Here is a 27,969-nt window from a genome sequence, read left to right as displayed (position 1 = left end):
GGCCCGTTACGAAAATGTCACCAAGCACTTTACACTAGTGGGCGCCTACATTTAATTTTGCATCTGACTCCTTTAGTAGGGGAAACCCCCTCCCCTCCCCCACAACCACCTTTCAGGCCTTATTCACACACACACGCGCGCGCGCAAAATGTCCGCGTGTCAGCAGCATATGGTGCGCGGCTGCGTGATTTTCACGCAGCCGGCATCATTATGACACTGTTTTTATGTTTACAAACAGAAAAGCACGAAGTGCTTTTCTGTTCTCATTCATTCTTTTTACTACTGTTGCGCGAATCACGCGCGGCACCCGGAAGTGCATCCGTGTGCCGAGCGGGATTTGCACGCACCCATTGACTTCAATGGGTACGTGCTCCGTGAAACACGGGCAAGTATAGGACATGTTGTGAGTTTTACGCAGCGCACATACGCTGGGTGAAAATCACTGACAGTCTGAACGGCACCATTCACTTTGGTCCGTGCGACGCGCGTAGCACAGACGTATAACACGTTCGTGCGAATAAGGCCTAAAATGTGAGTATTAAGGAGGGTGACAACATAAGGAAAATTTCCTGTATCACCCCGAGGCGGTCACTGGAGTCTGTACAGTGGGGGAAAAAAAAGAAAAGAGGACCGGAACAGGCTGTGATTTTTCTTCCCGCTCTCATTTATAGCTTCTGTCCCCTCATTCCTCTCTTAGGCCCGGTTCACACAGACGTTTTTTTCAGGCAGAAAAATCTGTCTAAAAATTCCTCTGAAAAACACTCTGCTTCCCATTGATTCTAATGGGAGGTCAGAGGCGGAACCGCGGCAAGAAAGAGCATGCCTCTTTTTTCTTTTTTTCTTTTTTTTTTACTGCGAGCAGCTAAAAACCGCTGTGGAAAATAAATGCCTCCGCCTCCCATTGAAATCAATGAGAGGCATTTTCGGACGTTTATTGCGACGCGGTTTCCGTGTCAAAATCAGCGTAAAAAAAGCCAGTGTGTACTGGGCAGACACGAACCCATGAAGTACAACTTTTCATAATTTATTTTCAGCTGTTTTTCAGGCTGTAAACTGCTGAAAAAACAGAAGCTGAATGCCTCCAAACATCTGCCCATTGATTTCATTGGAAAAAACTGAGTTTTGTTCCGACAGGGCTTATTTTTACGTGGCTGTTTGAAAAAACGGCGCGTAAAAAGAAGTGCTTAAAAAACAGCTTCATTTTACAGCCGTTTTTTGTTTAGTGTGTGAACATACCCTTAGTCCTCATGCCTCATGTTTTTTCCTTCAGGGTGCTATCCGTTTTTGTCACTGATAGCACCCTGAACCCATTCATTTCAATAAGTCCATGCACACTTCCATTATTTTGACTGATCCGGTGTTCCATCAAAAGTAGAGCATGTCCTACTTTGGTCAGTGATTTCGTGACCATGGGGCCCATAGAAGTCAAATGGGCCCGTCAAAAAAAACGGACGGCACACGGAATGCTTCAGTGTGCCATCCGTTTTTGAAGGAACCATTGCCCTAGCAACGGCAGGGAGTGCCAAAACTCAGACTGGGACGTGTGACAAGTTCAAAACCTTCCGTTTTCTTAACTAAAACACGGAAGCGAAACGGAAGCACAACGTTCGTTTAAAAAGGAAACACGGAACGGACACTGAGTACACACGGAAACCAAAACAGACACACGGATCCGTCAGAAACGGCCAAGAAAACAGTGATGGAAGTGTGCATGAGGCCTTAGGGTTTGTCCACACATTGCGGAATTGCTGTTTATTTTCCGTCCGCTGCGTAAAAGTTCCGACCAGAAATTGGCCTGCGTATTTTTCATACCGCAGCATGTCAAATCCTGCTGCAGAAAGTGGACAGCATTGCTGCTTTTTTCAGAGGAGATGTCACCATCTCTCAGCGTTGAGAAAAACGCAGCTAAAATCCGCACCATTTCTGCAGTAAAAATTGTGCAGTTTTTTCGCACTGGAAATCCTGCTAGTTTCTGTGGAATTGCTGCAGAAGTTTTCTGCAGCAATTCCGTTACGTGTGGACAAGCCCTTATTTTAACTCAAATACTTCTTACGGTGCACTCACATGTGGCAGATTTTGTTGCAGAAAATTCTGCTCCTGAAAATTTGTTCCGTTCATCTAAATGGAGCTTGCAGAAATTCATACACCTGTTGCAGAAATTCATATACCTGTTGTAGAAATTCATATACCTGTTGCAGAAACAACCACATTCAGATGCATGGAACTGACTGCCTCCATACACCGTGAAGCTACTCCGCTGTCCCACACTGACTGCTGATACGTCTGGCTGCACAACGTGTGGGTGTTTCTGACTGATACACTAATGCCTACCAATGCTAATGGCTCGCCTACAAGGCAGTGTAAAAAGTATATTCGAGAAAGCGCAAACAATGTTTTACACAATGTCCACACACTGTATCCCTCATGCCCTCCGTTAGTGACATCAGGGTCTTCTGCAGAGCTGGAGTCCCCGGCCAGAGTGTTTCCGACTCTCTGGCCGAGGACTTCGGCATTGTAGCACCTGACATCACTGTCCATATATGGACAGTGACCTCAGTGGCTTTTCAAAAGCCTGGGTTCCTGCCCACAGTGCTGCCGATGCTCTTGCCGGGAACTCCAGCATTGTAGCTTCTCACATCACTGCCCATATCTGAACAGTGATGTCAGGATGTTCTGGCCAGGAACTCCGTCCCTGGGAAAGCGCTTGACGTCCCTGTCCATATTATGCACAGCGATGTTAAGAGCTTTACAGTGTCTGGTTACCCGGCCAGGGCATTAGTAGTGCTCTGGCCGGGTACTCGGAAATTTTAAAGCTCTTGACATCGCTGAGCCTAATATGGACAGTGACCGACCGTGACATCAAGGGATTTCCCAAGGCCAGAGCCCTCGACCAGAGCGCTTGCGATGCCCTGGCTGGGAACTCTGGCATTGTATCTCCTCACATCAATGTCAATATATGAACGGTGATGTCAGGAGCTTCCAGGGCACATTGCTTTAGGTAGCGCTTTGCCTGGGGTGTTCTGTGACCATTCCCACTGTCTGCCTAGACAGTGGGATACGTTTTAGCCTTCTGTCTGAAGTATACATATACCTCCAACGGAAGGCAAAAATTTGATTTAAAGAGCGCCTTATTCAGAAGCAGGAAAAATGTTTGTCCCCCAATATTCTGGGTTGGACCTTGTTCCCCCTTCTTTTTTGCCAGTGTGATTCTTACCCGAGAGCCACTGAAAAACTAAACTGTGACACCACTGTGTGAAAAGTCCTGGATGGGCAATAGTGATGCTACAGTGTCTGCAGAAATGGAGTGTATCACAGGTCCCTAAACAGCTGTACTCATAATCTGGTGACAGAGCCTCTTTAAATAGATCTAAGTGCCCTATCTCCTACATAACCGGATCAGCGCTGTAATGTAGATAACAGTGGTTTTTATTTTGAAAAACGATCATTTTTTAGCAAGTTCTGAACAATTTTAGATTTATGCTAATTCGTTTCTTAGTGCCCAACTGGGCGTTTTTTAACTTTTGACCAAGTTGACGTTGCAAAGAGGAGTGTATGACGCTGACCAATCAGCGTCATACACTTCTCTCCATTCATATCCATCTGTATTCACAGCACAGCGTGCTCTCGTGAGATCACACTGTGCTGTCACATACACCCACAATAACATTACTGAAGTGTCTTGAGTGAATAGATATCACCTCCAGCCAGACTGCAACGTCTATTCACACTCCTGACACTTCGGTAAAGTTTCTGTGGGACTTACTCAAAGTGTCAGGAGTGTGAATAGACGTTGCAGTCTGGCTGGAGGTGATGTCTATTCACTCTCAAGACACTTCAGTAACGTTATTGTGAGTGTATTTGACAGCACAGTGTGATCTCGCGAGAGCACGCTGTGCTGTGAATACAGATGGACATGAATGGAGAGAAGTGTATGACGCTGATTAGTCAGCGTCCTACACTCCTCTGTACAACGCCCAGTTGGTAAAAAGTAAAAACACGCTCAGTTGGTCATTAAGAAAGTAATTAGCATAAATCTAAAATCGCTCAGAACTTACTCAAAAATGATAGTTTTTCAAAATAAAAACCACTGTTATCTACATTACAGCGCCGATCACATTATTTAGGAGGACACTTATAATCCTCTTTAAGAAAAATAATGTATAATGCTGGATTTTCACCAAATAAACAAAGTTTTGATACGTGGAGCACATCCTGTTTTTGTTGTTTTTTTTGTTATATTTTACTAAACTACGTTATAATGGTGCACTCGGAGGTGGCGTATTGGCCTCATATTTCCGCAGTTAAATATATGCCTTGGAAAACGTTACAATGTAATGCTTTGGGAAAAATATTCATAAACTCAGACAGATTTCTGAATAGTTTACCGTGCAGATTTTTTTTTTCTTATAGAATTGCATTGTAAAGTTTTCAAAATTGGAAATAGGAGGCAAATAAGCCATGTGTGACTTCACAATTAAAGGCTATAAAAAAAAGTGTTTGCAACTTTCTAATTACTTTTTTTATTATTTAGTTAAAGTTTTGAGATACAGCTGCTTTGTATTCTGTATACAGGGCAGCTGTATCATGCGCTAAGAACTGAATCCGTCAGGTCCGCGGAACTGACTACTTTAGTGTCAGCGGTTCCTTCGTGTCTCTGATTAGTTATGAACTAGGATGTGATCGAGGACCTGCTGACCTGACGGATTCAGGTTTCCGCGCTAGATACATCTGCTCTTTATACAGTATACAAATCAGCTGTATCTCAAAAAGTAAAAGTTATTTTTAATAAAAAGTAATTTGAAAGTTGCACCAAACACACTGACAGAAAAGTTTTTTAGTTTTTTTAAAATAAAAATATCAAAGGTGTACATAGCCTTTAAAGGAAACCTTTCCCATTATCTGGTGTCAGTATGTTATAGAGCAGGAGGAGCTGAGCAGATTAATATTTAGTTTTTTAGGGAAAGGGTCAGTATAACCTGTAATTCATTGAGCTAAATATCTGGTCATTCTGGGTTATGAGTCCAGTGGACTTTCCTTATCAGTTATTGACGGCCTTCCCCTGTATAAGTGTGCATACAGAGACAGCTGTCAATCATAGAGTGGGACTGCCCACTGGACTCCTGTCCAGAATGAGAAGACATTTAGATCAATAAATTGCACGTTAAATTGAATAATTTCAAACAAAACTTTATTTTAATCTGTTCCGTTCCTCCTGTTCTATAACATCGTACCACCAGATCAAACTGCATTTTTAATGTGACCGGTTCCCATCAAACAGACTTCCAGTGATTAATCCGTAAACATCGATTGAGTTGAATCTTGAGTAATCTACCCAAATTTTGGATCACTTGCACTACCTTGTAGAGCTGGGTTCAATGTTTTGTGTTTTATTATGATTAAATAAAACTTGCCTTGTACAATTCTAGCCTCATTCATATCCGATCCTTAAAAAGAAAAGAGAAATTAAAGCTGTAAAATGCTAGTATCATTGCAGAATATATCATGTGACCAGACAATGGCTTAGTCCAATAAGCATGTACTTCAGGGCTTGTATTCTCAAGCACTCATTATTTCAGACAAAGTATTTTTCAATTTTTTCCCTGCTGTTTGGCATTAAAAAAAAAATAAATCGGAAGAGAGAGTGCACCCTTTTCCCCAGTTCCCTGTTTTGAGTGTTTTTGACCCCAGGAAATACCTTTTGATCTTTGGTAATATTTTTCGCAAGTGTCTACACACTCACACTATCCAGCCAGTCCTGACTGTGTAGGGAGGCACCCTATAGACAAGCAAAATGGTAACCCCAGTTGTCCATTTATTGATACATTTCTATAGTTCTTCGAGTTCGGAGACAGGGTGCCTCCTGCATTGTGTTTTTATAGGGAATACAAGTATTACACTTAGGCCTCATGCACACGACCTTGCTTTTGCGGCCACAATTTACCTGCATTTTTGTGGGTTCACCAATACTGGTGAATTGTTGTGGATCCATGTGTCCTGATAACACACGGATTCACAACAAGGGTTTTTTGCAGGCCGATGGACCAATTCAAAACCAATGCGGTCGTGGGCATGAGGCCTAACATGTGACAGCCTGACCGTTCATCCCTCTCTAAACACCCGACTGATTAGATATATTACAGATGAACCTATACTTTTATGTCTCCTCTACTATATTGGGAATTACATAAACCGCAATTCCCTGATATGTACTTCTAGTCAGAATGATTTTCGGATAAAGGCATAAACGATTAATTCGGCAGGGAGGTCCATTTCATTTAGATTACCATTCCATTTCAGGCCATTTGTATACACACTTTTATGACTACCGGCACATGCTGGTCTATAGAAGACTATAGGTTGCTGAAAATTTGCAGGGCAGCACTAGGGAATCTGAATTCCTGTATCCCTATAGGCTTGTTAGATTTTAGAATATATTCTAGAATTTAACAACATAACTACAGGTTTATGATGAGCAAACTATTTTCTTTATTACAGTAGTTATTTGAAGTGAAATTCCACCTTTTTGTCCCTACTTTATTATATATGGTCAATGCATTAGGAGCCGTTACCTAATAGACCTCTATTACATGAAGCCCCCTTTACAAGTGGGATGGATTTAATAAAGGAGAACAGAGAAGCAGATAGTTAAAATTCTGCACAGCTGCTATTCAAGCACTGTCAGCAAAATACAGGTGGTGTTTACAGTGCCGGTGTTCTGTGAATGGAGAGAACGGAGGGGCTGTTGTGATGACTGCGTCAGCCCCTCTGCTGTCTACTTTCACAAAATATCAGCAACATAAAGGTTGTATATTTGCTGCAAGGGGTGTGTGAATGCAGCTGAAGGGAATGTTTAGTCCTTGCCGCTGCGCACCTTTATTACCAGAAACGCTCCTGCTACTAAAGGGAGCAACTAGCGTAGACAATAGGTGATCCTTTGCTTTTAAAAGGGTTTTTAGGGGATAAAAAATAAGATTGCCCAAAATGCTGAGTTAAAAAATTCTCAATACACTTGGGTTTATAGTTCCTCTCTGTTCCATCACCTCCACTGTTTGGGTCCTCTTCTGCAACTGTATAAAAGCTTGGGTTTTGGTCATGTTGGTGTTTATTTAGTAAGAGTGATGGTTTACATACAATATTAGTGTAGTCCATTGTGTCATTAACCCCTTAAGGATATAGCCTGTTTTCACCTAATGGACCAGGCCGTTTTTTTCAAATCTGACGTCCCTTTATATGATAATAACTTTGGAATTCTTCTGTTTTTTCAAGCAATTCTGAGGTTGTTTTCTCATGACACATTGTACTTTACGTTAGTGGTAAAATTTGGTCGATACATTCAGTGTTTGTGAAAAATACCAAAATGTAGAGAAAATTTGCAAAAACTAGCATTTTTCTAAATTTAAATGTATCTACTTGTGAAACAGATAGATAGTAATACCACACAAAATAGTTGCGAGCTAACGTTTCCCATATGTTTACTTTGTTGGATTCGTTTTTGAACATTCTTTTATTTTTACAAGGCTTAGAGCTTTAGCAGCAATTTTTCACATTTTAAAGAAAATTTCAAACCGCTATTTTTTCAGAGTTCGGTTATGAAGTGGCTTTGAGGGCCTTATATATTAGAAACCCCCTATAAAACACCCCATTTTAAAAACTGCACCCTCAAAGTATTCGGAACAGTATTTTGAAAGTTTCTTTAGCCCTATTGGGGTTTCACAGGAATTAAAGCAAAATGGAGGTGAAATGTACAAATAAATTTTTTTTTGTTGCAGAAAATCTGTTTGAATTCATTTTTTTTCTGACATACAGAAGGTTTTACCAGAGAAATGCAAATTAATTTTTTGTTGCCCAGATTCTACAGTCTTTAGAGATATCCCACATGTGGCCCTAGTGTGCTACTGGACTGAAGCACCGGTGCAAGCACCTAGTGGATTCTGGGGCCTCCATTTTATTAGAGTATATTTTAGCCACCATGTCAGGTTTGAAGAGGTTTTGAGCCAAAACAGTGGAAACCCCCCTAAAAAGAACCAATTTGGCGATCTACACCCCTCAAGGAATTTATCAATGGGTATAGTGAGCATTTTAACCCAGCAGGTTTTTTGCTGAATTTAGTAGAATTAGGATGTAAAAATGAAAATTTAATTTTTTCCAATAAAATGTAGAAATCTTTAATATTTACAAGGCATAAAGGATAAAAAGCACCCCAACATTTGATTTCTCACCATTATGGCAATACACCATATGTGGTAATAAACTGCTGTTTGGACCCATGGCCGGGCTCAGAAGGAATGGATCACCATTTGGCTTTGGGAGCTCAAGTTTTGCTGGAATGGTTTTCGGTTCCATGTCGCATTTGCAAAGCCCCTGAGGGACCAAATCAGTAGAAACCACCCAAAAGTGACCCCATTTGGGAAATTACACCCCTGAAGGAATTTATCGAAGAGTATAGTGAGCATTTTGACCCCACAGGTTTTTTTTGCTTAATTTAGTGGAATTATGCTGTGAAATCAAAATTTACTTTTCTGATAAAACTTGGAAATTTTAAATTTTTACAAGGAATAAAGGAGAAAAATCACCCCAACATTTGAAAAGCAATTTCTCCCGATTACGGCAATACCCCATATGGGTTCATAAACTGCTGTTTGGACACACTGCAGGGCTGGCATGCTGGCTTGGTTTTTGGGCGCCATGTTGCATTTGCGAAACCCCAAGGTACGAAAGTACAGTGGTAGCCCCAAAGAAGTGACCCCATTTTAGAAACTACACCCCTCAAGGCATTTATTATTTGCCTGTACATATGACAGGGCTTAGAAGTGAAGAGCACCATGCGCATTTGAGATCTATTTCGGTGACTTTCACACCATTGGCCCACAATGCAAGGCTCTGAGGTCAAATAGTAAAACAAGTAGTGACCCCTATTTTGGAAACTATTTTTAAGGGGTTTAGTGAGCATTTTGACCCCACAGGTTTTTTTCATGAGAAATGAATACGCAGCAGATGGTGCAAAGTGAAAATTGCAATTTTCCGCTGATATGCCATTTTAGTTCACAATATGTTGTGCCCAGTTTGTGCCACCGAAGACAAATACCTCATTCAATTTTAAGCGGGTTCTCCCGGGTATGGCGATGCCATGTATGTGGACGTGCAGATTATGCTTGGTAGTAGTTCTATTTGGGGTATTGCTGATCTTTCATTTTGTAATGTGGGGACATATGTAAACTGTGAGGTGTACATCAGGGCATAATAAGAGGGTATAATAATGGGGTAAATAAATAATAATTCATAGATATGTGGCCGGTGTCGCACTGAAAAATGGTTCCCAATCTTATCCGCTTTTGGAACACTGCACATTTTGCATCGTCATTTTCTGAGAGCCAGAACGTCTTTATTCTTTCTGTGTGAGGGCTTATTTGTTGCGGGACAATCTGTAGTTTTCATTGGTACCATTTTGGGGTAAATGCGATTGTTTGATCACTTTTTATTCAATTTTTTTGGCCAGCAAGGTGACCATAAACAAGCAATTCTGTTATGTTTTTGTTTTTTTTACGGCGTTCACCGTGAGCTATAAATAGAAGACTTAATATAGAGAAAAAGGCAAGGTTTGTTTTTATTAACTTGAAACTTTTATTTTTACACTTTTATTCAACTTTTTTTTTTGTCCCACTAGGGGACTTGAGGGCTTGCACTTCTGGTCTTTACTCTAATGCATTGCACTACACAAATAGTGCAATGGATTAGTGCTGTCAGTCATTCACTGACCGCAATTCCCATCTGTGGGCGGGTCCTTATAGGCTATCGTAAGTTTCAGATCAGGAGGCTATTAGGCCTCCGGTTGCCAGATCAACGATCGGCGGCGTCACTATAACATCGTGTCTATGCCGATCGCTACAAACTACTAAGATGCCGCAATCGCTTTTGATCGCGCCATCTAAGGTGTTAATGTCAGGGATCGGAGCTAGCTGCGCCATCTTTCTTTAGTGACCGGAAGCCTTTTATGCTCCGCCTCCGTGTGGGACCAGCAGTCTTCCGTACTTGGCAGACAGGAGGCCATTGTTAGGCCTCCGGTCTGCCAGAACAGCCATCGGAACCCCGCTAATTGTATTGAGGGGTTCCGATCTGCTAGAAAACACCATAGATGCGACGCTTGCTTTTGAGCGCTGTGTTTAAGGGGTTGATCGTCCGGATCGGAGGCTAGCTCCAGTCCTGGCCATGCAGCAGGGTGTCAGCTGTAATATAAACCTGACATCCGCTGGCGATGGTGCGGGCTCAGCTTCTGAGCCCCATACATTGTGTTGCATTAAGTCCTTAACGACAACGACTTACCCATACGTTGGATGTCATTAAGGGGATAAAGGGGTTGTCCCAAGATCGACATTAATCACCTATGCACAGGATAAAAGAAAACCCCTTTAAGGAATGGTAGCTATTTATATCCAGTCTGTAAAATATAAATTCTTTTGTCCGTTGTCAGGTGACTGGTTTGAGGCTTGTTTGCACAAATGGGCTATGCATCATTTTAATATTTAATAAGAACAATTGTCCACATTTCTTATTTAGTTTATGCCTGTTTTGGTGGAAATTGCGCAGGTTAAAAAGTTGTATCCCAAAATTTTCGCCACAATCGCCAATACTTAAAAGAAGCCTCTAGAATAATGGGTGTCGTCAAGTTATAGATCTACTTCTAGTCTTATTTATTATTATTTTATCGCAAATGTACGGCTGCTCATAGCAGGCGTAAAAAGAAACTCAAACAGTCAGACAAGTCCAATTACACCAGATGTATTAAGAAGCGTGCAGCATCTATTTATAGGTGCAGTTCTCGCCAACTACCCTCTCCAGATAGAAAGCCCATCGTGATGGATGTCATGGCAGCCTGGGGGCCTCCAGGTCTGACATCTTTGTGTTCCTATTAACCCCTTTAGTGACAAGCCTATTTTAAGCCCTAATGACCAAGTTTATTTTTTTCGTTTTTCTATAGTCACATTCAAAGAGCTATATAACTTTTTTTTATTTTTCTGTCGACATATCTGTATGAGGACTTGTTTTTTGCGGGATTTGTTGTACTTTCTAATGGCACCATTTTGGGGTACATATCACTTTTTAATTAACTTTTTTTGGGGGGAATAAAAAAAAAAACCTGCAATTCCGACATTGTTCTGTATTTTAAATTGACGCCGTTCGCTGTGCGGCTTAAATAACACCTTACCTTTATTCTATGGGTCGGTACGATTATGACAATACCGCGTATGTATAGGTTTTTTATGGTTTCCGACTTTTGCACAATAAAAACTCTTTTGAACTAAAATTATTTGTTTTTGCATCGTCTCTTTCCAAGAGCTGTAATTATTTTATTTTTTTCCCGTCAATGTAGTAATATGTGGGCTTGTTTTTTGCGGGACAAGACGTAGTTTTGATTGGTACTGTTTTGGGGTACATGGCACTTATTGATTAACTTTTATTATTACTTATTTGGGGGGGCAATAGAAAAAAATAGCAACTTCGCTATTGTTTTTTGCAGATTTTTTTTTACGGAGTTCACCTTGCGGTTTAAATTACATATTAACTTTGGGTCATTACGGTCGCAGCGATACCATATATGTGTACTCTTATTTATTTTTATACACTTTAAATAAAACCTCTTTTTATGGAGAAAAATTGCTTTTTTGTACTGTAAGATGTATTATTTTTTATTTCACATTACTTACTTTTTTTTTTTTTTTTAGTCCCACTAGGGGACATTACTATGCGAACTTTAGATTGCTGCTATATTGCCTGACAGTGTAAAACTGACCATTAATCTATTAGAATGTGCCTCTGGCACGTCCTACTAGGCATATGCCCAGGGCAGACCTGGGGGCTTTTATCAGTCCCCTGGCTGCCATGACACCCCATCGGAGGCCCGCGATTGCATTTACGGGCCGCCGATGTGTGACAGAGGGAGCTCCCTCCCTCTGTAAACAAGTCCAATGCCGCAGTCGCTATTGAGCGTGGCATTTAACGGGTTAAACGGCCGCGATCTAAGCAAACTTAGATTGCGGCCGTTGTAGCAGGAGCGCGGCTGTAATCAGATAGCCGAGCTCAAGCTCCATCCTGCACGGGACACCCGTGCAGGACTTAAACTGGGCCGCCGTGAAAAGGCGTATTGTTGGTCACTAGGGGGTTAATAGGAGCCGATACATAACACAATATACTGCAATACATAAGTATTGCAGTCTTTTTTGCAAGCTGTCCAAGTCCCCTTGGGAAATCTAATTTTTAAAAAAAGTTGATTAACCCCTAGGCGCACCAGGACGCAACTGTACGTCCCTGCTGCCAGTGTCTTAGCGCACAAGGACGTACAGTTACTGAGTGGGTCCCGGTGCACACTGTCGGTGGCAGTGTGCACTGGGAATGGCAGGAACAGCTGTCCCCAACAGCTGACACTCCCCAGTCACCGGCATTGGACCCGTAAAAGCGGTCCAATGTCGGCGATCGATGTAATCGGTGGATCTGTACAGATCCACCGATTACATCATTTCTGCACATAAAGTATAAAAAACCGTTCCGGGACATGTAATAAGTCCCGAAACGGTTACTATAGAGACTCACCCGCCCTACCCGATGCCTCATGTCACCGGCAATGGACCAATAGCAGTGGCCATTGCCGGCGATTGCATTGATAGGTGGGTCTGAACAGACCCACCTATCATAGAGCATTCTCAGCCGGGGGTGGATGAAGGGGCGGGTAAAACCCCCTCCCCTGACAACTAACACTCCCTAGTTACCGGCATTGGACCCGTAAAAGCGGTCCAATGTCGGCCATCGATGTAATCGGTGGATCTGTACAGATCCACTGATTACATCATTTCTGCACATAAAGTTTTCAAAACTGTTTCTGGACTTGAAATTAGTCCAGAAACAGTTACTATGGGAACCTCCCCCCCCTGTCCCATGCCCCATGTGACCCCCCCCCCCTCCTGTCCCATGTGACCAGGGAACCAATAGAAGAGGTGATGGGTGAGTCTGTTCAGACCCACCAATCACAGTGCGTTTTTCACCCAGGGTGGGTGAAAAATAACGGACACAGGCTCTGATCTCTTAGTAGGATGAAGTGAAGTTGGAGAGATCAGAGCCTGTGTCGTGTTGTGTGCCCCCACACAAAGTGAAAAAAAGAATCAACCCCTAATTTCCCTCTTCCTTGTTCCTAGTGTATAAGGGAGATTTTCTTTTTTATCATCCAATTTGTTAGCGTCAATCCGTAGCGTCAGTTTGGCAGTTAGTGTCAATCTGTCACTGTTAGTCGCGTCACTTGTCAGCGTCAATCCGTCACTGTTAGTCGCGTCACTTGTCAGCGTCAAGCCGTCACTGTTAGTCGCGTCACTTGTCAGCGTCAAGCCGTCACTGTTAGTCGCGTCACTTGTCAGCGTCAATCCGTCACTGTTAGTCGCGTCACTTGTCAGCGTCAATCCGTCACTGTTAGTCGCGTCACTTGTCAGCGTCAATCCGTCACTGTTAGTCGCGTCACTTGTCAGCGTCAAGCCGTCGCTGTTAGTCGCGTCACTTGTCAGCGTCAATCCGTCGCTGTTAGTCGCGTCACTTGTCAGTTAGTGTCAATCCGTCACTGTCAGTCTCGTCACTTGTCAGTTAGTCAGCGTTCGTGTCAGTTAGTAAGTGGTACTAAGTGTTATAAAAAAAAATCAAAACCCAAAAAACGTTATTTGTGTTTAGTGTTTTCTGTGAAAAAAACAAAAAAAATCTAAAAAAAAAAACTTAGTGTTTCAGCGTTAGTGTTTAGTGTGAAAAAAAATCTTTGTTATACAACGTAACGTTATTACAGCTACGTGTGTATAAACTACATATAAACACACACACACACAAATTAATAAAATGGCTGCGAAGCGTTACACCGCTGAAGAGGCGTATGCCATAATCGCATCCGATAAGGACTCAGCAAGTGGTGAGGAACCAGGGTTCTTTCTCTCGTCATCCTCCTCTTCTAGTGACAGCGAGGAACCTCCTCGTAGTCGCAGGAGGGTTAGTGCCCAAGTTCTGCCTGACCCTGAAACTGCCGTTCTGCCTTACCCTGGTACTGCCAGCAGTGATTGGTCACCCCCAACCAATTACACACTCCAAATCCCCGAATTTACTGCTGCAGCAGGAATTAATGTGCAGACGGAAGGACTGCCTGTAATTGAATATTTCAAATTGTTCTTTACCGACAATTTGATAGAGCTTATGGTGGACCAAACAAACATCTACGCCCACCAATTTATAGCCGAACACCCAAACTCATTTTATGCCCAGCCCAATCGTTGGCAACCAACTAATTGTGCAGAAATGCAAAAATATTGGGGGTTCTCAACATGGGTCTCACTACGGACATTTTATATCATTGTCCGTTGTACCGCAATACAATGACCAGACCCCGCTTTGAGGCCATCCAAAAATTTCTGCACTTCAGTGACAACTCCCTTTGCCCCCCCCCAGGATGACCCCAATTCCGACAGACTTTTTAAAATTAGGCCCCTCCTAAACTTTTTTTCCCAAAAGTTTCCTGAAATCTACACCCCCGACAAAGAGATTTCAGTTGATGAATCACTGGTGCACTTTAAGGGTAGGCTGAAGTTCGCCAATATTTGCCCAATAAGCGTGCCAGGTACGGGATCAAGGTCTACAAGCTGTGTGAGTCTGAGACCGGATACACATATGCTTTCCGGATCTATGAGGGGAAGGACAGGACAATACAGCCCCCAAATTGTCCCCCCGTCCTGTCCACAACAGGGAAGGTAGTGTGGGACCACCTACACCCACTGTTAGATCAGGGGTACAACTTGTACTTGGACAACTGGTACACAAGTGTACCCCTGTTCAAACGTCTAAAAGACATAAAAAACAGTGGCATGTGGGACGGTCCGAAAAAACCAGCGGCACCTTCCCAAGACCCTCATCGGCCAATCCCTGCAAGTTGGAGAAAGCAGGGCATTGCTGCAGGATGGGATCCTGTGTTTGAAATACCAGGATAAAAAAAGATGTATGCATGCTGACATCTAGGCATGATGCCAGGTGCACCCCTGTCCCCACACATGAATTCACAACCTCCACAATGAAGCCTGTGTGCATTCAGGCATATAATAAATTCATGGGGGGTGTTGACCTGAATGACCAGGTGTTAAAACCGTACAGTGCCATGCGGAAAAGCAAAATTTGGTACCTTGTACAGATGGCACTGTACAATTCATTTCTAATTTTCCGCAAAGCTGGCCACCCGGGTACCTACTTGGAATACCAAGAAAAAATTATTCAATTTTTATTGCTTGGAGACGAGGTGGGGGAAACATCTGCTGCTTCAAGTTGTTCTTGCCGTATCGTTCCTGGGCAGCACTTTCCAAGTGAAGTGCCTGCAACTCCAAAAAACGGCGGGCACAAAAAAGGTGCCGTGTCTGTGCAAAAATGGTATCCGTAAGGATACCATATATCAGTGCGACACCTGTCCATCAAAACCCGGACTCTGCATGAAGAACTGCTTCCGCATTCCACACCTCCCTGGATTAAAAAAAATTATACTTTTGAAACCCCCACACCTCCCTTTATCATTCTGGTCTTTTACCCATTTATAAAATTGGACACTCTAAAAAAAAATGTGTAACAAAACTAAAAACCCTCATTTTACCCGTAGATGAATACCTAATACTATAACATATGTGTATGATCTGCACAATTTTTTTAGGCCTATGCTTGTGGCTAAAAATCATCCAAGTAAAAATAAGGCCACAAAATCCTTGTGGTGCTTCTAAACTTCCAGGCACTGCTATGTGTCCAGACAACATATTTAGACCACTTTGGGGGTATTTCTAAAGTCAGAAGAAATACCCCAATAAATATGGAGGCACTTTACTTCACTTATATGTTGTGTCTGAAAAATCTGCCCAAAAAAATGGCGCATTTGTAAAAAATGTAAAATTTTATTTTGCAAGCCAGAAAAACTATGGGGGTCATAAAAGTGATCACACCCCTACATAGATTCTTTGAGGAGTGCAGTTTCCAAAATGGGGTCACTTCACTATACTGGAGCTCTGCAAACGCAACATGGCACCTAAGACCATTCCAGCAAAATCTGTGCTACAAATTGCGCTCCTTCGTTTCTGAACCGTGCTGTGGGTCTAAACAGCGGTTTATTACCACATATGGGGTATTGCCGTAATCGGGAGAAATTGCTGTACAAATGTTGTGGTGTTTTTTCTCCGTCATTCCTTGTAAAAATTAAAAAATTCTATGTTTTTTCAGAAAAAAAGTAGATTTTCAGCTTTACAGTCTATTTCCACTAAATTCTGCAAAAAAACTGTGGGGTCAAAATGCTAACTATACCACTAGAAAAATTCCTTGAGGGGTGTAGTTTCCAAAATAGGGTCACTTTTGGGGGGTTTCCACTGCTTTGGCACCACAAGACCTCTTCAAACCGGACATGGTGCCTAAAATATAATTTAAAGAAACGGAGGCCCCAAAATCCTCTAGGTGCTCCTTTGCTTCTGAGGCCGGTGCTTCAGTCCATTATCACACTAGGGCCACATGTGGGATATTTCTAAAAACTGCACAATCTGGGCAATAAATATTGAGATGCGTTTCTCTGGTAAAACCTTCTGTTTTACAGAAAAAAATGTATTACAAATGAATTAAAGTTTTTAAAATGGGGTGATTTATGGTGACTTTCTAATATATAAGGCCCTCAAAGTCACTTCAGAATTGAACTGGTCCCTGAAAAAGTAGCCTTTTGTAATTTTCTTGAAAATGTGAGAAATTGCTGCTAAGTTCTAAGCCTTGTAACGTCCTAAAAAATCAAAAGTATGTTCAAAAAATGATGCAAACATAAAGTAGACATATGGGAAATGTTAACCAGTAACTATTTTGTGTGGTATTACTATCTGTTTTACAAGCAAATACATTTAAATTTAAAAAAAAATATTTTTTGCAAATTTTCTCAGAATTTTGGGAAAAACGATGCTCTGTTCCGACGGACCGGTGTAAAAAACGGCCGTGTAAAAAAATGACGAGAAAAACGCGAGTTGCAAAAAAAAAAGCTGAAAATTGAGCTGTTTTCCCTTGAAAAAAAATCTGTATTTTCAGATGTTTTTTTAGTAAGCGTGTGCACGTTCCCTTACACAAATCGTTTGTTTGCATCAAAAGGTTGTGCAACAAAATATTAAGTTAAGGGTACCATCATTTTTGTCCAGGCCAGTTTCATTAGTTTGTAATATATAATATAAACCAAAACCTTTTTCCATTTCTCCCCAAAAGTAAAGTAAAATAAACATAGTATGTAACGTCGCATCCGCAGTAGTCAGAACTATTACAATATATTATTATTTATCCCCCACGGTGAATGCCGTTAAAATGAAACCCAAAAAACAATGGTAGAATGTTTTTCCAGTTTCCCAGTACAGTAGATGGTACAAAAAATTGTGCTGTAAAAAACTACAACTCATCCTGCAAAACAATAAAGCTCTCATCCGGCTGTGCCAACGAATAAATAAGTTATAGCTTTTGAAAGGGAAGGAGAAAAAAAACAAAAATGAAAAACAAAAAATTGGCTGCCGCGGCAAAGGGTTAATAGATGTGGGCCATTGTATATGGTTTACAATGCAGGCTGTCAATACCTACTTGTATTGCAATATGACAGACATCTGCATCACTATGGAATGGTGGCTGAGTAATAGAAGGTCATGTTATGCTTCAGATTAGCTGCCATTGCTGGTGAGTCAGCAGTACTCGTAACCTGCTCAGGTAGTACAGAGATCTCATGAAGGGGAGAAGTAATACTTCATTATAGAATGTAGTCATTTGTTTTATATTGAAACTGCTTGCTTCTTTTCAAGCTAAAAAAGGTTGTCCGATGCCTAAGGCGGGATTCACACGACCGGGTCGCGTCCGAGCCCGAGTGCCGGCCGGTAAAATCGGCCATTCTGCCCGGCCGGTTTGCATAAATTTATGCATCCGTGCCGGGCCGATCCGGACAGTGACATCAGCGGCAACTCCTGAAGGGGAATCCCCATGTGTTCGGGGATTCCGCTTCAGGGGTTTCCCCTGATGTCACTGCCCAGATATGGACAGAGACATCAAGCGCTCTGTCCAGGAGCGGAATCCCCGAACACACGGGGATTCCGCTCCTTCAAGGAGCTAAAGTGCGGCTAGCACATAGCAGAGCGGGGAGATACCTCCCCGCTCTGCTATAGTGGCGTCGCTACAGTAGTAGTAGTAGCAGCAGCTGCTGCAGCTGCTAGCGGCGCCATCAAAGGTGTCGCTGGGCCAGGGCGCTTTTAAAACAAGCAGGAGAAGGGAGCCAGCGCTCCCTTCCACCTGCTGTACACCCCGGCCCTGCCACACCGTGTACAGCGATGCCATTCGTCAGAATGGCATCAACTCCTCCTCACATGCACTCTGCGCTGTGAGGAGGAGGAGATAGAGCGCAAGAGCCGGAAAACCCGGCCGTCACTCGGGACACATCCCGGTGATGGCCGGGTATTACCCGGCCCCATAGACTTCTATGGGAGCCGGGCGGCCGGGTACCCGGCCGAAAATAGAGCATGTCCTATTTTTTGACGGGCGGTTTTCCCGGCCGTCAAAAAATCGGTCGTGTGAATAGCCCCATTAGGGATCTATTATTCCTAATGCAGCCGGGTGCCGGCCGATTTATGAACGGCCGGCACCCGGCCGGGAAACCCTGCAGTGTGAATGAGGCCTAAAAAAAAATTAAGCAACTTACTAATAATAACTTTTCATTTTCAAAACTTCACAGATCTCCCAATTTCACTCTGTTGCATGTTACCGGAAGCTCGGAGCTTCTGCTGTAAGCCCAGCCCTTTTCTCCGTCACGGATAAGGCCCCATGTACGCGATCGTATTTTTCATCCGTGCGTAAATACTGTCCGTAAATACGGATCCGTAGTCTTATAGTCCTCTGTAAATCATCGGTATGTACGGAAGGGTGTCTGTAAATATGGTCTGTAATGCATCCGTACTTACGGATCCATAAAAAAGAGGAATCTTGGGTAATCACCTGGCGTCGCATAGAAGCGTACAGAAGCGCTTCCGTAATTACAGACGGCTACAGACGCACATCCATAGCCGTCTGTAATTACGGAAACGCCCATAGACTTCTATGGGGAGTTATGGACAAAAAAAAGGACACTGACACCCATCGGCAAAAATACGGAAAGCTCTCCGTAGCCCATTGAAATTAAAGGGTCGGTAATTATGGTCCGTAATTACAGATGAAAAATACGGTTGTGCGCGTGGGGTCTGATGTGGAAACATACAGGGCAGGCTTGGCTAATGAACGGAGTCAGACTGCTAGCACCTTCATACACGTCATCAACACACAGGGAGGGAGAGATTCCCTGCCACCTGAGGCTGCACCATCCTCCAGAAGCTCCTCCGAACTTCTGGGACCGGGCAGGTGTGTAATTTAAGCGATTCGTGATGTTCCTAAAATTAAAGCATTTCGGGAATTTTATTTTACATTTACACACCACAAAACACGTGTTTTTTTTTTGGGTCGACAGATAACTTTTTAAAGTCCGACATGTCAATTCCATATTAATTGGAAGTTAAGAAATTACTCTGGATGCTAAGGAGCATCTGATTGTCTTTATTGGCACCATTTGCACGGTGTTCACACGTTGCAGTCAATTTGCGGGTTTTTTTTGCAGCAATTTTCATAAAATTGCTTCAAAATAATGGAAATTGACCCTGAACGTGAGAACCCAGCTTTAGACCGAGTCCACACGTGACAGAAATGCTGTGGTTTTTCCTGTACGTAATTTCCGTGCGGATATCGGTCCCAGCCATGTGGATAATATTGGAACACCTCTTCCACATGCTGCAGAACAATTTCTGCACAGAAATCGGAGCATGCTGGGGATTTTCCAGGTATATTCATTCTGTTCGGAATGTTCTCCATGGATTTCACCCTTTTCCATGTAGATGGGGTGGAGCCCGGCAGCAGAATCCACACGTAACAGGTGCAGATTTTGCAGCAGTTTTGCTGCAGAAATATCTGCAAGAAATAGGCCAAGTATGTAACCTCAGGCCGGGTTCCCACGGGTCAGATACGCTGCGTAAAAATCACGCAGCGCATCCGACCTGGAACCCGCAGCAACTTTCGTGCGAAAAATTGCACCACACGATTTTACAGACTGATTTTTCACTGCGGGAAGCGGTGCTTGAAAGAAAAAAAAAAACACAACTTACCCCCTCCCTCTATTCTGCGTGTAGTCCGGCCCACGATGATGTTGCAGGCCATGTGACTGAAGCCTGTGATTGGCTGCAGCGGTCACATGGGATGAAATGTCACCCCAGGAGGCTGGACTACAGGAAGCAGGAGAGCGTTCTGGATAAGTATGATTTATTTATTCCGTCGATGCAATTTTTGCAGAGTAATCGGTGGTTTTCTGTTGCGGGTTTTGCATCCACATTGAATTCAATGGTGGAAAATTCTGCAGCAGAAAATCAACAAAAACGCAGCATAAATTGACATGCTGCGGATTTAACCCGTTTAGGACGCAGCCTGTTTTGGCCTTGTGGCAAAGCCGATTTTTTTCAAATCGGACATGTGTGACTTTATGTGGTAATAACTTGGGAATGCTTTTACTTAGCCAAGCGATTCTGAGATTGTTTCTCGTGACATATTGCACTTTGTTAGTGGAAAAATTTGGTAGATAAATTCAATATTTATTCGTGAAAAACACCAAAATTTAGAGAAAATTTGCAAAAATGTGCATTTTTCGAAATTTTAAATATATCGGCTTGTAAAACAGATAGTAATACCACACAAAATAGTCACACGTTACAAGGCGTAGAACTTTAGGAGCAATTTCTCACATTTTCAAGAAAATTTCAAAAGGCTATTTTTACAGGTACCAGTTTAGTTCTGAAGTGGGTTTGAGGGCCTTATATATTAGAATCACCCAATAAATCACCCCATTTTAACAACTGCACCCCTCGAAGTATTCAAAACAGCTTTCATAAAGTTTCTTAACCCTTTAGGCGTTTCACAGGAAATAAAGCAAAGTAGAGGGGAAATTTACAAATTTCCTTTTTTTTTTTGCCGAAATTCATTTGTAATAAAAAAAAATTCTGTGTAACAGAAGGTTTTGCCAGAGAAACGCAACTCAATATTTCCTGCAGTTTTTAGGAATATCCCACAGGTGGCCCTAGTGTCCTAATGGACCGAAACACCGGCCTCAGAAGCAAAGGGGCACCTAGGGGATTTTGGGGCCTGCTTATTTTTAGATTATATCTTAGGCACCATGTCAGGTTTGAAGAGGTCTTGTGGTGCCAAAACAGTGGAAACTCCCCAAATGTGACCCCATTTTGGAAACTAGACCCCTCAAGAAATTTATCTAGGGGTATAGTTAGCACTTTGACTCCACAGGTATTTTGCTATACTTATTGGAGTTAGTCTGTGAAAATGAAAATCTTTTTTTTCTGAAAAAACACAGTAATTTTTAATATTTACAAGGAATAAAGAAGAAAATGCAACCCAAACATTTGTAAAACATCTTCTCCCGATTACGGAAATATCCCATATGTGCTAATAAACTGATGTTTGGACCCACAGCAGGGCTCAAAAGGGAAGGAGCGCCATTTGGAATTTGGAGCGCAGATTTTGCTGGATTGGTTTTTAGTGCCATGTCGCGTTTGCAACGCCCTGCAGGGACCAAAACCGTGGAAACACCCCAAAAGTGACTCCATTTGGGAAACTATACTCCTCAAGGAATTTTTCTAGGGGTTTAGTAAGCATTTATACCACACAGGTTTTTTGCAGAATTTAGTAGAATTAGGCCGTGAAAATGAATATAAACATTTTTGTCCACTAAAATGTTGAAGTTATTAATTTTCACAAGGGAGAAAGGAGAAAGCCCCCCTAAATTTGTAACACAAACTCTCCCGAGTACGGCTATATCCCACATGTGGTAATAATTTATTTTTCTTAATAGAAATGAATTCACCTTTGCAGGACTGATCCTTTTTTGCTTTTCCATTTTAGTTTTTCACGCCACGCCTTCCAAATGCGATCACTTTTTTTTATTTTTCCATGAATAGAGTGGTGTGAGGGCTTATTTTTTTGCGGGAAGAGTTGTAGTTTCTATTGACACCATATAAAGTACCATATAATGTACTGGGAAACCGGGGAAAAATTTTTTTTGCGGGGTGAAATTGGAGAAAACTGTGATTCCTCCATTGCTTTTTGGGTTTCGTTTTTACCACTTTCACCGTGCGGTAAAAACCTCAACTTAACTTTATTCTGCGGGTCAATACACTCACGGTGATACCAAATGTATATAGTTTTTTTTTATATTTTACTACTTTTTCAAAGAATAAAACTATTTGTTAAAAAAAAATTGTTTTATATCAACACATTCTGAGAGCCATAACTTTTTTTTTTTTGTCCATTGAGCGGTGTGACGGCTTATTTTTGCCAGGACGAGCTCTAGTTTTGTTTTTTTTGTACCGTTTTTTGGTACATACAACTTTTTGATCACTTATTACATTTTATTTAGAGCTTTGGTGACCAAAAAAGTGATTTTGGTGGTTTAAATTCTTTCTTACGGCGTTCATAATGCGCTATAAATGACAATTTTACTTTATTCTGCGGGTCAGTACGATTATGGCGATACCATATGTATATAGTTTTTTTTATGTTTTGCAGCGTTTGCACAATGAAATCACTTCTTTATAAAATTTATTTTCTGTTTCACCATATTCTGAGAGCCGTAAATTTTTTATTTTTAAGTAAAAAAAAAAGCTGTGTAAGGGCTTGTTTTTTGCGGGATGGGTTGTAGTTTTTATTGGTACTATTTTGGGGTACATGCGACTTTTTGATCACTTTTTATTCTATCTTTTGGGAGGGATGGTGACCAAAAAATAGTAATTCTGGCATTGTTTTTAGTTTTTTTTGTGGCGTTCACCGTGCGGTAAAAATAACATTATAGTTTTATAGATTGGGTCGTTACGAACGCGGTGATACCAAATATGTGTACTGTGTTTTTTTTTTTTTTAAAACGTTTTCATTTTTTCCTATAATACTTATTATGGGGAAAAAAATCTTTTATTTTTACTATTTTGTAAAACATTTTTATTAACTTTTTTTTTTTTACTTTTTGTTTTACATTTTACACTTTCTTTTTTTGACCTGCAGCTCTGATCGCTGCTAGAATACATTACACTACCTAGGTAGTGTAACGTATTCCAACTGTCAGTGTGACGTCACAGCCACTCTGACAGTTAGTCTACGAGGACCAGCCAGAGGCTGATCCTTAGAGGCTTGCATACATGGCAGACCCGGGGGCCGTTGTCTGGCCCCCGGGTGCCATCACAAGCATCAGCAGCCCCCACAACTGCATGGGGGCTGCTGATGTGCTACAAACCCCCTAAATGCGGAGATCGCAATCGAGCTCCGCATTTAACGGGTTAATTGCCAAAATCAGCAGCAATGAGCCGCTGATCGGCAACAGTGGAGTGTCAGCTGTCAGGGACAGTTGACGTCCCGGTTCCTGATGCAGACTGTCACCGAAAGTGTGCATCGAGAACGGCAGTGACGTCCTGTCACTCTGACAGGATGTCTATCAGGAGGCTGGTCCTGATAGGCTTCCATACATGGCAGACACTGAGGCCATTACTTGGCCTCCAATCGCCATGCTAGCCATCTGCAAACCTCACGATTTCATTGTGAGGTCTGCCGATGTGCTAGAAACCCCTGAAATGTGGCGATTGGAATCGATCACCGCATTTAAGGCGTTAATTGCCGAAATTAGTGGAAATAAGCCGCTGATCGGCAACAGTGGAGAGACAGCTGACTTCCCGGTTCCCGGTGCAAACGATCGCCGACCGCGTGCAGCGGCTACAGTTGCGTCGTGGTGCGCCTAGGGGTTAAATAAGGCACCACCGGTCAATTAATGTTTACGCTGCAGTTTTTTTCCGCAGCGTGGACATGAGATTTTCTGCAGTCGACTGCGCTATTGATTGTCAAACTGAACCCTTACGGAACGGTCACAGACCGAAACCATTAGCAAAGTATCCGTCACCATTGAGATCAATGGTGATGCAAACGGAAGCTATGGTTTGCGTTTCCGCTGAGGGGTTCCCCCGACGGAAAGCTCCGACGGAACCCCTCAACTGAAGGGCAACGCTGATGTGAACAGGCCCTAATAGAGGCAAGACTCTTCTGTTGCTTGAAATGGATAGAATCAGGTGGTTACAGATGTCACAAAATAAGGCAAGCCAAGGAGTAAAAACAATAACACAATTGTTCTTTAGATGGGAATATATATTAGTTTGCTGAGAATCTTAGCTTTCCAACTTCCTTTCTGTTAAATAATCATAAAGACCCTTGTATTAATATACAAAATACAAGGGAAAACAAGTTTTATAGATTTAAAGGGATTATACAGGATTAGAAAAACAAGGCTTCTTTCACCCAGAAACACTTCCACACCTGTCCATGGGTTGGAACTGAGCTGCAATACCACACACAACCTCTGAACTGCTGTGCCACTCTTTTTGGCACTGTTTTTCTATTGCTATACAATCCCTTTAATGAAAGAATGCAATCTAAATGCTTGCAGTCCTATTTTTTTTGCAATTGCATTTTATTTGTAATAGTCAGACCCAGTAGACAGCATGTTACAAAGTACAGCAATATGTAATGTGCTGTCAATATCACTACACAATGTCTCACTGTCCACCAGTATTATTTGATCGTATGTGTCAGGAATGAGTAGATTTAGAGATGGCTGAGGTCAGGAGTACCATGACAAGTAAAATCACTATTCTTTTATCATTTGAGATTTAGCATAGCTAAAATCTTTGGACATTCTGATTGCTGTGGCATGGTAATGCTCAGTTATTTTATTTTTTTCTCTTCAAAGCTGCAGTGGAGAGTCAGGGTAAGAGCAAATAATGGTTTTACATTTGTGCTTCATCCATGTAAACATACAAGGTTTAGCGAACGTTCGCTTTTTGACACGCTGTCACACCAACCTATTTATTTCCTGACCGCAAGTGTCCATTCCTTTTTAAAAGGGTGCAGCAATATCCGTTTTTTGGTGTTTTTTTAAAAAAAAAAACATTTTCTCTTGTGCTGTCAAGAAGTACAGCACTCATCCATTCAGAGTTAGGCCCCATGCACACGACAGTATTTTCATCTATCCCGAAATACTGACCGTAAATACGGATCAGTAGGCATCCGTACATGCGGAAGGGTGTCCGTAAATACAATCCGTATATACGGATCCTTACAAAAAGAGGGAGGTTGCAAATAGTCATCAACATGTTGCCTAGCAATGCTTCCGTAAGTACAGACGGTTTACGGATGCACATCAGTTGCCGTCCGTATTTACAGAAGCTCCCATAGCCTTCTATTGGAGAATCCTTGCCGTAATTACTGACCAGAATAGGACAGGTTCTATAATTTATTCATCATGGACACCCATCAGTAAGGCCCCATGCACACGACTGTAAAAACGGCCGTAATTACGGGCCCATAGACTTCTATTGGCCACGGGTATCTTCCCATTTGCGTATAGGAAGATGCCCGGGCCATTGAAAAATATAGAACGTGTCCTATTTCAGGCCGTAATTACGGCACGGGCAGGCCCATAGAAGTCTATGGGGCTCCCGTAATTACGGGTGGCTACGTGTGTGCACCCATAATTACAGGAGCGTTGTCGACGGGTGACGTCAGGGGATTTACATTTTTGAATAAAGAGAAGCAGAGAAAATGTCTGAGCGATTATGTGATCCTTTTAAGGGGTTTGTGACATTTCCAGCCCCCCTTTTTTTACGGCTCCGTAAATACGGGTAGAATACGGATGACAACGGACCCGTATTTACGGGCACGGGTCCGTAAATAAAGGTTAAAAACGTGGGACAAAGGACCCGTATTTACAGGCAAAAAATACGGTCGTGTGTGGCCTAAACATACTGAAAGGTCTCCGTGTCCAATAGAAATGAATGGGTCTATAATTACTGATATAAAATACTGTCGTGTGCATGCGGCCTTAGCAAACCTTTAGTTTCACTACAGTGAAGTGATCGTTCATGCATGCTCAAGATCACAGCAGTTAAACGCATGCCAGGGGTTCTTATGTGACCATGTGTGACATTTTGCCTTCCCAGTAGTTGGTGACTGAATGCGTTCTTGTTTTTCCATTGATTCTCTATTTCAGTTCTAAAGAGACAACCCATAAACGGTACTGTCGAGTACTTCGATTTGTGTTGTCGAATGCTAGAAATTGTTTGCAAATGTGTTTGGTGAGCTTCCTGCAGTGCGTTACCGAATGCAACGCCTGCACGTTTCCAAAAGTAAGGACGTGTTTGCATCATGAAATAGTTCTAGTGTATTCAGTTATATTTTAATAAGCTGTGTAAAAAGGGATATATTTTAAATTTACAGGTAAACTTTAAGGCTATGTTCACACGGGGTCTTTTGCCGAGTTTTTTGACGCGGAAACCGCGCCGCAAAACTCGGCAGAAACGGCCCGAGAACGCCTCCCATTGATTTCAATGGGAGGCGTCGGCGTCTTTTTCCCGCGAGCAGTAAAACTGCCTCGCGGGAAAAAGAAGCGACATGCCCTATCTTCGGGCGCTTCCGCCTCCGACCTCCCATTGACTTCAATGGGAGGCAGGAGAAAGCGTGTTTTATGCCCGCGGCGCTCAATGGCCGCGGGCGAAAAACGGCGCGATAATTGCTATTCACACGGAGTATTTTGGGGGAGGAATATCTGCCTCAAAATTCCGTTTGGAGCTTTGAGGCAGATATTCCTCCCCCAAAATACTCCGTGTGAACATAGCCTAAGACTTCTCATTTTTCTGCTTTGATGACTAGGAGTTGGGTCTCTTTCACACAAGTGTGTGTTGGCGAGTATTTTGGATCAGTATTTGTAAGCCAGAAACAGGAGTGGATTCAAAACACAGAAGAGGTGCAAATCTTTCCATAATACTTTTTCTGTTTATGTCCCACTCCTGGTGCAACATACTGACCTAAATACTGTAGTATGAAAGTGGCCTTATTCAGAGTTTATAAAACAGACATTGACCTGCAAACATGCGCCTACAGCGGATGTGCATGCTATATAATTTGGGGAAAAGATGAGTGGCACTTCTTATTTAAAAAGCGGGAGACCAGAGAATTGGCCAAGAAAACTGTCCAACATGGAAAGTTTGCCTGTCCGTAAGTTGCAAAAGAAATCAAAGCTACAAAATTATGCAAAGGTCCCCTTTTTTAGATTTCTATTCGCTATTAGGTCTAAAGTTGTAATTTCTGACTGTGTTTTACCAAAGGCAAAAATCCAGTAGCTCGAGACCTTATACTCTTGTGTTATGATGGGGCCAACACAGTTTTTTTTGTTTTTTACACAAACATATATTCTAGAATTTTTTGGGGTTTCTTTGTGTATATTGGTTTTGTATAGTGTATGTAAGTAAGGGCCTGTTCACATCAGCGTTGGCTTTCCGTTAAAGGGATCCCTCGGAGGTTTCCATCGACTGAGCTATTCATTCCGTCAAAAAAACTGAAACCTCACAGAATGATGACAAACGGAAACCATTAGCAATGTTTCCGTCCCCATTGATATCAATGGGGATGCAAACGGAAGCTAAGGTTTCCGTTTGCCATTCCGTTGAGGGGTTCTCCCGACGGAAACTTCAGACGGAACCCCTCAACGGAAAGCCAATGCTGATGTGAACAGGTCCTAAGAGTATGCTTAGTTTTTTGCTAGTGTTTGGTGACTTTTAGTGCAAACAATGAAATTGAGATGTGGCAGATAAAATGCTGAAAGTTAAGTGTTTTTAAAATTGATGGTCTTAAATAGTCATGAAATTGTAGAGAAAGTTCCTGTGCGAAGTATGAACTTAATTTTTGGCGCAATACAGTAACCTTTGGCATTTGAAGAATTGTACTCTGTGTAATAGATGACTTTTGCTGGGTTTTTGTGCATAA

The 27,969-nt window shown here is 42.2% G+C and overlaps 1 protein-coding gene across 4 annotated transcripts in view; it reads left to right on the top strand.

Annotated features, from left to right (window-relative positions):
- Positions 1–27,969, top strand: part of TAOK3 (TAO kinase 3) — a 280,331-nt gene that overhangs the window by 186,655 nt on the left and 65,707 nt on the right. The gene's annotated exons all lie outside the window — the stretch shown is intronic.

The sequence above is a fragment of the Rhinoderma darwinii genome, chromosome 1 (genome assembly GCF_050947455.1).
Source record: "Rhinoderma darwinii isolate aRhiDar2 chromosome 1, aRhiDar2.hap1, whole genome shotgun sequence".
NCBI lineage: Eukaryota > Metazoa > Chordata > Amphibia > Anura > Rhinodermatidae > Rhinoderma > Rhinoderma darwinii.
The sequence above is the reverse complement of the archived record's forward strand: the minus strand, read 5'-3'. Positions and strand labels throughout refer to the sequence as shown.